At 41.9% G+C, this 11,417-nt stretch overlaps 1 long non-coding RNA gene across 1 annotated transcript in view; it reads right to left on the reverse strand.

Moving 5' to 3' along the window:
- The window catches only part of LOC139183513 (uncharacterized), a 98,309-nt gene extending 87,368 nt beyond the window's left edge, over positions 1–10,941 (reverse strand). Inside the window, exon 1 of the long non-coding RNA XR_011567009.1 lies at positions 813–10,941. This is a non-coding gene — a long non-coding RNA (uncharacterized lncRNA). The remainder of the gene's footprint in view (positions 1–812) is intronic.
- Between the last annotated feature and the right edge of the window lie 476 nt (positions 10,942–11,417).

Here is an 11,417-nt window from a genome sequence, read left to right on the forward strand (position 1 = left end):
TAAAAATAAAACATACCTCACAAGCGTACATGAAGATCAAATAATTGAATATGTATTAAGCACTTAAATAGAACCTGGCACATGGGTTAGCACTATTAGATTCAGCTACTGTTTCCAGTGGTTCTGCCTACAATTCAGGTGACGTGGGTTCAATCCCTGGGTCAGTGAAGATCCCCTACAGAAAGAAATGGCAACCCACTCCAGTATTCTTGCCTGGAGAATGCGGGCTACAAAGGAGCCTGGCGGGCTACAGACCATGGGGTCTCAAAGCGTCAGACATGACTTAGCAACTAAACAAGGACGACTGTTATCGAAACACAAGTACATGTGTTGTCAGGTAATGATGCTCTCTACATCTCCACCAAACAAATGTTATTCTCTGTTCTAACAAGAAAGGGAAGGTCCCTAGGTACAACTATCCCCCTACCCACCGAGGTCCAGGTCCTGGCTGAAGAGGCAGATCTCAGTTGGCAGCTCCCTTAGACCATACCCAGCTGTCACCACTGAGGGAACCAGATGCCCAGGACCCAACAGGCCCTCAGACTCCTCAGGCCAACCGATGGCAGGGGCCAGGCCCCACAGACCGTGACCCAGACAGAGAGCTACTGCCATTACTTCACAGAGGTCGGGATCGGGGAGAAGTTCACTGCCACCTCAATGCCTCAGCCTAATCAGTGGGCAGTCTTGGCAAGGGCTCTGGAGCCCTGCAGGACACAGCCCCCAGCCTGTTCCTGGACCCCCCAGCTCACATGCTGACCTGAGGCCTGCTGAGCTGGAGGGCCCCATGGAGAAACCCAAGATCCACGTCTTACCTCACTCTCTGCCTGAGGACCACGACTCTGCCAACAGTTCGCTGAATGGTCCCACTAAGGGTCATTCATTAACAGTTGGCTGCTTGTGGGAAGGCCCTGGCACCAACCAATGGCTGAGCAGAACCACTAACGGTCACTCACTGACAGTTGGTTGCTTGTGGGAGGGGCACAGTACCAACCAATGGCTGAGTAGGACCAGTAACGATCACTAATGGTCCCACAGTAACCCCTATCTACTAACAGGATGCGGGTGTGGGGGTTCAGCACCCAACAAAGACTATAGTGCTAAGGGCTGTGCTTGGCCATGCTCGGCTGTGCTGTTACACTACTATTATATTCTACAGCTTTTTGTACAGCTGTACGATTTCATGAAAATATTTTTCACTTCTTATTAATGGAAAACTGTCTAAATATAAAAACCAAGGAGACTAGTACAATAAGTCCAAATGTACCAATCACTTTGTTTTAATAATTAGCAAATCATGACCAATATGTTTCATTTCTATCCCCATTCCCAGAAACATACATTAGATTATTTTAAAGGGAATCCTAGATTTCATCCATTAATACTTTATTACATGTCTTTACCAAAAATACCATTATCACACTTTAAGAGTTAAAAATTCCTTAATATTATCAAATATCTACTCATTGCTTCAATTTCCTGGCTTGCCTCATAAATAAGTAAATTTTGTCTTGCAGTATTTATAAGTACACAGCTTGCTGAATTTTTACAAAGTGAACATTCCCATGTAATCAGCCAGTACTTGGAAGAAGAAATAGAATGTTGAATTTTTCTTTTGTGTGTGTGTTTTTTACAATTTTTTTCAAATCAGGATCCAAACTGGGTCACATCTTACAAATGGCTGACAATCTCTTTCACAGTAATTTTACATTTTTAAATTCACATTACAGTGATGAAGGATACGAACCTAATTCTACTTTTGAGACAGTTTAGATGCTTGTCATTATTTCTAAAAGAATATATAAAATACTGTTTGTTACCACTGGCAATGGGAATGGAAGTCAGAAATTTGGCAGTGTAGTTTTTCAAGGCATTACCAACAAACAGCCTTTTTAAAAAGGAAATACCATTGAAAATTCAAAACAGACTCAACTATGGTCATTAAAGAACAGTCAACACCCAGAGTTCCATTCTTCAGCTAACTCAATGTAGAGATTCACTTATGGAATTTAATTGTTTTTTTCAATAATCACAATTATCTACCTGTGCTTCTTGGGTTTCCAGCCCTGAATCAAAATGAAATGAAAGTGTCTTAAGGGTACGCTGTTAATAGAACTTGAAAATCTTTACTCTGAGATATGGTAGCTTTGCAGCCCTTAATGGCATTGTCCTTGACTGGAGATGTACAGCAAATTTATTTCCTGCCAGCCCCTGTGAGGCTAATGGGCCTTCCAACTGCAGAGTTTTCACTGATTTCTAATGACTGGGTGCAGCAGAGGAAGGAGTCTGGGAGCAGGATGCTGTCTTCTGGCAGAGTTCCTGGGAGAAAGAAACCTTGAAAGATGCACTGCAATGAAGACCTTGTTCTGGGAAAACAGAAAGTCAAGCTCTACCGTAAATTTTTTATTTTCCTCCATAACTTGACTGTAAGATTACATTCAGGAGAAAGCAAGAAAAGACTAATAAAAATAATTGTGAAAAGGTCTGAAATCAAGATAGATATATTATTTATATAAAACAATCGTGTAGTGTACACCACTCTCTAGGACTTTGAGAAACATGCTGGTGATAAAATCTGAGACTGGCTTTCATACATTCATAAAAGTAAGATAATTATGTGAGTAAATGAGAAGAAAATGAGAAATCTATATACTATTAACTGCATGCTCAATGAGAATAAAGTGACTGATTTTTAAAGAAAATGCAGAATTATAAAAAATATCACTTACCTACTTCACACTGATATTATAAGATATGTGCAACTATAGAAAATACATCAGAACCTCACCCAAAAAGTGTTTCCACAGTCCAAGAAGACAGCATTGATATATGGAAGTTGCATATCACAGAAACTGAATGACAATGTAGAAAACTTGCACAGAAACAGATTTTCATTTCTGACCATGCACGCAGTCTCCAGGCAAGAATACTGGAGTGGGTTGCCATGCCCTCCTCCAGGAGATCTTCCAGGGATCGAACCCATGTCTCTTATGTCTCTTGCATTGGCAGGTGAGTTCTTTACCACTAGCACCACCTGGAAGCCCCTCATTTCTGACCACTTTGATACAAAGAGATTTCCCTAGAGGTTCAATCTGATGTAAATAATAGGCAATTTAAGCTAGCTCAGGAAATCAGAAAATGGTGGTAATAATAAAAGGTATAGTCAAAGGAATGGTTTTTCCAGTAGTCATGTATAGATATGAGAGTTGGACCATAAAGATGACTGAGCACCAAAGAACTGATGTTTTTGAACTATGGTGCTGGAGAAGACTCTTGACAGAGTTCCTTGGACTGCAAGGAGATCAAACCAGTCAATCCTAAAGGAAATCAACCCTGAATATTCATTGGAAGGACTCATGCTGAAGCTGAAGATCCAATACTTTGGCCACCTGATGCGAAGAGTCAACTCATTGGAAAAGACCTGATGCTGGGAAAGAGTGAAGGCAAAAGGAGGAGGGGGCAGCAGAGGATGAGATGGTTAGATAGCATCACTGACTCAATTGAATCTGAACAAGCTCCGGGAGACAGTGAAGGATAGGGAAGCCTTGCATGCTGCAGTCCATGGGGTTGTAAAGAGTCAGACAAGACTTAGTGACTAAACAACAACCACCAAGTGCTGCCTGGAAAAGGTGATGTTTAGAAGTCGGAAGGTATTATGGAATTCAATTTCCCCATTCAAAAAAAAACAGCAAAGCAACAAATTGCCATTCCTGGCAATGGTGTGCGGAATGTTTATCTGACAGTCAAGTCACTCTCTCATGTCCCCACCCTCCCAAACACACACACGCATAATATAGCCAGGCATTCTTGTTGTAGCCTGCCATCAATTCTCAAAGATTTGGTTCCATGACAGCTCTTGCAAAGGGGTAGTAAGCAAGGAGTTCACCTTTGAGAGGAAGTAGACAAGATGACCCTCTCAAGGCAAGGAACTACATGTTCTATATGTTCATCTCAGTTGTTGGCACCACCAGGTCTCACTGTATCCTCCACAGATGTTTGTTTGACATGGAAGTTGGTTGGAAGTCATAGTATTTCAGGATTTGTGTTCAGCCAGACCTTGAAGTAGCAGGGTGCTGATAAAATTTAACTTCTATATATTCATGGAACAATGTATCCTTTTAAAAGAACTTTAATATACATAGCTGATTTCTTCTTTACCACAGTTTTAAAGGAAGCTAGAATAATTATTATCCTGATTAACAAAAGCTGACTAAGACTACATGGAACTTCACTGAAGACACCAAGATAGGTAACAAAAATGGGCCTCAAACTCTGGTATACTATATCCAGTGTGCTTTTCTCCATACCTCATCTGTTGAGCTATCCAGTTACAACCACCACAGAAATGGAAAGCACCAATGACAGCCACCATGATCATCTCTTCAAGGTCTCAGTTACTATCAGCAGGATCCTGGTCTTGTTTGTGGCCAACACAAAGATCAACTGTCTTGACAATCCCAGAATCAGCTGTGGCCCCAGGACCAGCAAAGTCTTAGTTTTTACTACATTCTGATGAGAATTAGGGATTGGGAATATTCATCTGGAAGTAATAAGCAAGATGAGAAGTGACTTGAAGCAGGAAGAACCATGAAAATAGCCCTAGAATAAGAGACTCTCTTAAGTAATATAAGGGGCTTCCCAGGTGGCACTAGTGGTAAAGAACCTGCCTACCAATGCAGGAGATGTAAGAGACGTGGGTTCAATCCCTGGTCAGGAAGGTCCTCTGGAAGCATGGCAACCTACTCCAGCATTTTTGCCTGGGAAATCCCATGGACAGAGGAGCCTGGCAGGCTACAGTTCCTGGGGTCGCAGAGTCAGGCGTGACTGAAGTGACTTAGCACACACATAAACAATATGAAAGGAAAAGAAATATGGATCAATAGCTGAGCCTTAGATAGATGATAGGCAGGTAGGTATATATCTGAGAGATATCAGATACATACATATAAATTATAATTTTGCTAAAGCTGAAACTCCAGTACTTTGGCCACCTCATGTGAAGAGTTGACTCATTAGAAAAGACTGATGCTGGGAGGGATTGGGGGCAGGAGGAGAAGGGGACGACAGAGGATGAGATGGCTGGATGGCATCACTGACTCAATGGACGTGAGTCCGGGTGAACTCTGGGAGTTGGCGATGGACAGGGAGGCCTGGCGTGCTTCGATTCATGGGGTCGCAAAGAGTCGGACACAACTGAGCGAATGAACTGAACTGAACTGAATCCTGAAATATATATCTTTACACACATAACATTTGTGAAATAGGGATGTATTTTATTTAACACATATTTAACACAATGGTATTATTTTCCCAACACTAGAGAAGGGAAGAAATATATATGTAATTTCTACTGCCTAATTTCTTTCCTTTAATTCAGAACTGTAGATCAGAGACTAGTGGATTAATAAACTAAATTTGATTATCATTTATAGTCTTCTCATATTTTTGCCTCACTACATTGGATCTCTTGGAGAGCAGAGGCCTCATTCTACTTACCTCTATAATTTCCCATATCTAATATTTGTCAATACACAGAGTTTAATAAATGTTTACTACTGGGTATTGTTATAAGTTACGCACATACAATTAGCAAAAAAAAAAATGTCTCAAACAGGTGATTCATATCTAAAAAAATGAGAGAAACTGAGAAAATTAACACTGTTGCGCATATTTAAGCACTAGACATATCTATTAGACTCAGATGAGATATCACCTAAATATCTAAAGAGCAAAGAGAATGTTGCCAAAAGTTAATTTCTGATTATGATATTTTTGTAGAAATTCTCTATCATACAAAGAAGAATATTAATCTTTACCTCACTATATTTTGATTAGAATAAACTTTAAAAGGGCTTCCCTGATGGCTCAGATGGGTGATGAATCCAAATGCAACGTAGGAGACCCAGGTTCAATCCCTGGATTGGTAAGATCCTCAGGAGAAAGGAATGGCAACCCACTCTAGTATTCTTGCCTGGAGCATCCCATGGACAGAGGAGCCTGGCAAGGTACAGTCCATAGGGTCACAAAGAGTCAGACACAACTGAGTGATCAACACACACAAACTTGAAAAGGATACAACTTGATGCAGTAGTTACATTATGATATAACCATAGAGTAGAAAGCAGGGCTGCCAATAAAAAAATGAAGTTTCCAAAAGATACTTAATGACCATATTATAATATTTAGTAAAAGAAAAAAAGCATGATATAAAATTTAATTAATTATTTAATTTAAATTTTCTAAATATTGATGGAGTTCAGAACATGCTATCCCCAAAATATGGCTCCTTGACATAATATTTCAAGGCAAATGACAGATATGGAAAGGACTCTCTGACCTCCCCCATCTTCCCTGAAACAAGTCATAAGACCTGAATGTGAGAGGTGCCCTCCTTATACCTGGAAGAAATCTCTGAAGGCATAGGGGCACCAAGACGAAGCCCAGTGAATAGGCCTTGTTAAGTTTCCCCCAGTTTACTACCTTTAGCTCAAACTTTTCTGCCCATGACTGTCCATTCTTCATCAAATCTAGTATAAAAACTAATAGTTAAACTCAGGTCTTCATTTCCTTATGAAGGTTCCCATGTCACATAAAACTAAAATAAATGTGGTTGCTTTCCTCTCGTTAATTTGTCTTCTGTCGGTCTAATTTATAGGGCCCCAGCCAGAGAACCTAAAAGTGTAGTAAAAATAAAAAATAAAACAGGCTTCCCTGGTGGCTCAGTGGTAAAGAATCCATCTGCCAACGCAGGAGAGACAGGTTTGATCCCTGACCTGGAAAGATCCCACATGCTGTGCAGCAACCAAGCCCATGCGCCACAATTATCAAGCCTGTGCTCGAGAGCCCAGGAGCTGCAACCACGAAGCCCTCACGCCCTAGGGCTCCACAAGAAAAGCCACTGCAATGACAAGCCCGTACTCCGCTAAGAAGAGCAGCTCCCACTGGACGCAACCAGAGAAAAAGCCCATTAGTAAAGAAGACCCAGAACAGCCAAAAATAAATAAGTAAATAAATAATTTTTTTTTTAAATTTTCTTCCCCTACGATATATATGAGACTAGAAAGAAATATACCTAAATCTTCATAGTGGTTATTTCTCAAATATGAAACTACAGATATTTGTTAAACTAATTTCTAAAATTTTTAATATTTTTATCAGCAGGGCTTTTTAGAAATTTGACTTAACAAGCAAGTTCCCCACAACGTGATTTTGCCCATTTGAGTCTTCTACGTGCATACTGCTGGCCAGCTGTAGCTCACCCTTCAGAGCAAAACTGTGTATGGAAACGACTCAACCCAATTACAAGAACACACCACACCAACATTTACAGAGTCATTGTTGCCCGTATTATTTTTATTTTCCTCTAATAAGAAAAATTAAAATCCACTTCAATTTTTAGAAACAACTCACATGAAATCCCTGATTATAAACTTGATCTGACTTTTTTATCCAGGAATGGGTTAAGCTGCTCAGTTAATGAGGGTACTAGCTCCTGACACTTGCACAAAATGGATGAAGCCCAAACAAAAGCCATTCAGGAGTTAAACAGTGAAAGCGATTTCCCGAGAAAGACCAGACTTCTGGGGTTCAGAGCATCAGTTATCTTTGTGCCCACCCATGGCTCATTTCTCACACCTCCATGAGAGCTTCCTTTTTCTTACAGGTACACGGTAGCTATTTACTTATCCAATAACATTTGCCCTTAAGGGGATGATGGTGACCTCAATTCATTTCTGTCTCTTCTACTACTTAGCCTACTTTGAAAGCACTGTGCTGCGCTCTGAATGTTTGTGTCCTCCCAAAATTCGTATTTTGAAATTCTAATACCTAATGGTATATAGCGTTAGGAGGCAGAGGCTTTGGAAGGTGATTCGGTCATAAGGGTAGACTCTTCATAAATGGATCAGTGCTCTTATACAAAGGCCCACAGACCTCCCCGGCCCCTGAGGCCACATGAGGATACAATGATAAATTGGCAGCAGGAAAGGAGTTCCTCAGCCAACTGTGCTGACATCCTGATCGTGGACTTCCCAACCTCCAGAACTGTGAGAATTAAACTGATTTTGTTGACAAGGTACTTGGTCTGTGGTATTTTGTTACAGCAGTGAACAGACTAAGACTCACTCAATAAACACTAACAGAGTGGAAATACACATTGTATCGATCACCACACAAAGGTTAAAGCAACCCAACCTGTGTCTCTGACACAAACTGAATGCTTGAATGGGTGTCTTCTAGTTTCTCCAGAGCAGGGGCTGTCACAGCTGGGTGATGGTGAAAAAAGAGAGCTGAGGGTGGATTTTGCAGTCCCCAGTTTAAGAAGGAAATAAAGGAAGAGGAGCTAGGGAGGGACACTTATACATATGTTCTAGAGTTTTCCTCACATTGTAATAAAAATAGTTGTACATTCAGTATGTACATTTCTTTCCCAAAAAGTAGATTCCCAAAATATTATCTAGACAGAAACAGGGAAAAGCAATATGTGATTATTTTTTTAGTAAAGGACTAAAGAAAGGAGCATAGAGGGAAAGTTTTACTATAACAGTGTTCCAGTATGTTCCTCTTTCTATTATTTTCTTAATGCCAATATAGGTTATCTGATTACAGCAATATATACCAGTTTTATGGGTTTTTAAAAAAACAGTTTTCTGTATTTTTTTAAAAACCTAATACATTGTTTTAAAATTAAAATAAAATACAGATTGTAAGGGCTCATTCTGAAGGTTCTCAGCCAGTAAATCTACAGTAGGAATCTGCATCTTTTTCCAATCTTCCCACAGGATTCTGGTAAACCCCCCGGGCACATGCTCCCCAAGCCTCCTGGCTCTGGTGGTTAAAAGTGTGTGGCAACTTCTGTTAAAAGTATAACAGAAAGATTTGTCTGATGGTGCAGTGGATGAGAATTCGCCTGCCAGTGCACAGAACATGGATTCAGTCCCTGGTCCGGGAAGATCCCACATGCCACAGAGCAACTGAGCCCATGCACCACAGCTGCTGAACCCGTGCTCTAGGGGGCATGACCCACAGCTACTGAAGCCCATGAGCCTAGAGCCCGTCCTCCGCAGGAGAAGCCACTGCCTGAGGAGCTCGAGCACCACAGTGAAGAGCAGCCCAGCTCACCACAGCTAGAGAAAAGCCCGCACAGCAGCCAAGACCCAGCACAGCCAACAGTAAATAATTTAAATAAATAAAGTGTATCTTTATATTTTAAAAAAGCGTTACAGAAGGGGAATTCTCTGGCAATCCAGTGGTGAGTACTCTGAGTTTTCACTGCCAAGGGCCCAGGTTCACTCCCTGGTCAGGGAACTATGATACCATGAGCTGCCAGGTGTGGCCAAAAAAAAAAAAAAAAGTGTATCAGAATAAGAAAGCAACTTCACCAGCAGATAATAAAATGGACTTGAAAGTATAACCTGGCGACAAAATCAGTCACACAAAGGGCACCAAACAGACTATACAGCAAAGGTCTTGGCCTCTCCCTCTTGAACACACACTTCTTCCCTGAGGTTATGCTGTACTATTCAGTGAGGCTGCATTTACCTTCACTGTCCTTCTTTGCCCCTCAAAACAGTCTTTTATATTCTTTTAAGCCAGATTTAGGAGAATAAAATACTACTAGCCAAACAGGGAGGGAAATACAGGAATGATATACCAGAGAGGGGACAGCGCTCCCAACACTGTCACTTCACCTCAGTAGGATCCCCCATACTCACACCTGAGCTCAAGTTATACGAGTCCTTATTAACTGTGCTGAGGAGTTGGGACGTTATTCTGAAATAAAGACCTTTCAAAGTGCAATTACATGACCATCAGCATCAACCCGGTACTGGGAACCTGTTAGAAAATGCAGTTCTTAGACCTCAACCTGGATCTGCTGCTGCTAAGTCACTTCAGTCGTGTCCGACTCTGTGTGACCCCATAGATGGCAGCCCACCAGGCTCCCCCGTCCCTGAGATTCTCCAGGCAAGAACACTGGAGTGGGCTGACATTTCCTTCTCCAATGCATGAAAGTGAAAAGAGTCACTCAGTCGTGTCCAACCCTCAGCGACCCCATGGACCGCAGCCTTTCAGGCTTCTCCGTCCATGGGATTTTCCAGGCAGGAGTACTGGAGTGGGGTGCCATTGCCTTCTCCCAGATCTACTAAATGGGAAATCCTGGGGTAGGACTTAGAAAAGTGCATTTTAAAAAAGTCCTCCAGGTGATCCAGATGTACATGATCTGAGAACTGCCAGTGTAAAGGAAAAGCAATGGGACTTTCCTGGAGGTCCAGTGGTTAAGACTTCTCTTTTCACTGCAGCGGCTGTGGGTTCATCCTTGATAGGGAAACTAAGATCCCACATTCTTCATGGCAAAAAAAAAAAAAAAACAGAATACAGAAGCAATATTGTAACAAATTCAATAAAGACTTTAAAAATGGTCCACGTCAAAAAAAAAAAAAAAGAAAAGTAGTGATTGCTGGTTTAAATAATGTACTTAAATCTGTTAGGAAGATAACTCTGAGAGTATAAATCAAAGCCCAGGGAAACACAAGAAATCAAACATTTCTATTGTACCTGGAGTGTATCCAGTAACAGGGACTTTACAACAGGTTGATGTCTTGTTTGGACTGAAAGCCAGTTAGGCTGTCTCTGTCCAAACTCCCAGAGAGCCCCTAGTGCAGGTCTCCCACCAAGGGTCCCCTCAAGCTGCCCGTGCCTGCGACCTTCTGCTGCCTCTGCTGGGCCAGCGTGTCACTGCCTGATCATTACCTCATGTCCTTCTCGCACACTGACCTTTGAGCCCCCCAGTCCCTCTCTAACGGCCAGAACGGACTTGCATGGACCTCAGCAGAGCACACTGAGACACTGTAGATTCTGCTGGGCCAGTATACCTTTGGAATCTTTGCCACAAAGCTCTAGAGCTTCTCAGATCAGCGAGGTAAGTTGGCAACAGGCTCTCTGGAATGGAATCCCTCTCCATCCCTTGTGTCCCAGGGCCATAAACAAAAAGAAGACACTTGCTAACTTCCACCATGATGGTCCTGAGGTCACAGTGCTCCCCAAACACCTCCTCACTCTGTCCTTGTGGTGGAAATATTCCTACATCCCACCTAGCTTTTTTGGCCACAAGAGATTCTAGACTTTCTTTTAGAAATGTGGAGCATGTGGTACCAGCTGCTGCTCCTGTAGAAAATCTGGCAATTTAAGGCTCTGAAAGGCATCACCAGAGGCATGCCTACCAGGAGACACCACAGAGAGACACTGGCATCCCAACCAAGGCCTGTTTTAGTGACCTTCTGTGACCCCAGCGTTAGAGGCCTCCAGAATCTATTTCCAATGCTGATGCATCCGGTTCTCTGCTGATGAGTGTTCTATGGGGAACTGGAATCTTCATGAGCATTAGCTACTGTTAAAACTGCTCTCCTCCCATGTAACCAGTG

Source organism: Bos indicus, chromosome 6 (assembly GCF_029378745.1).
Source record: "Bos indicus isolate NIAB-ARS_2022 breed Sahiwal x Tharparkar chromosome 6, NIAB-ARS_B.indTharparkar_mat_pri_1.0, whole genome shotgun sequence".
Lineage (NCBI taxonomy): Eukaryota > Metazoa > Chordata > Mammalia > Artiodactyla > Bovidae > Bos > Bos indicus.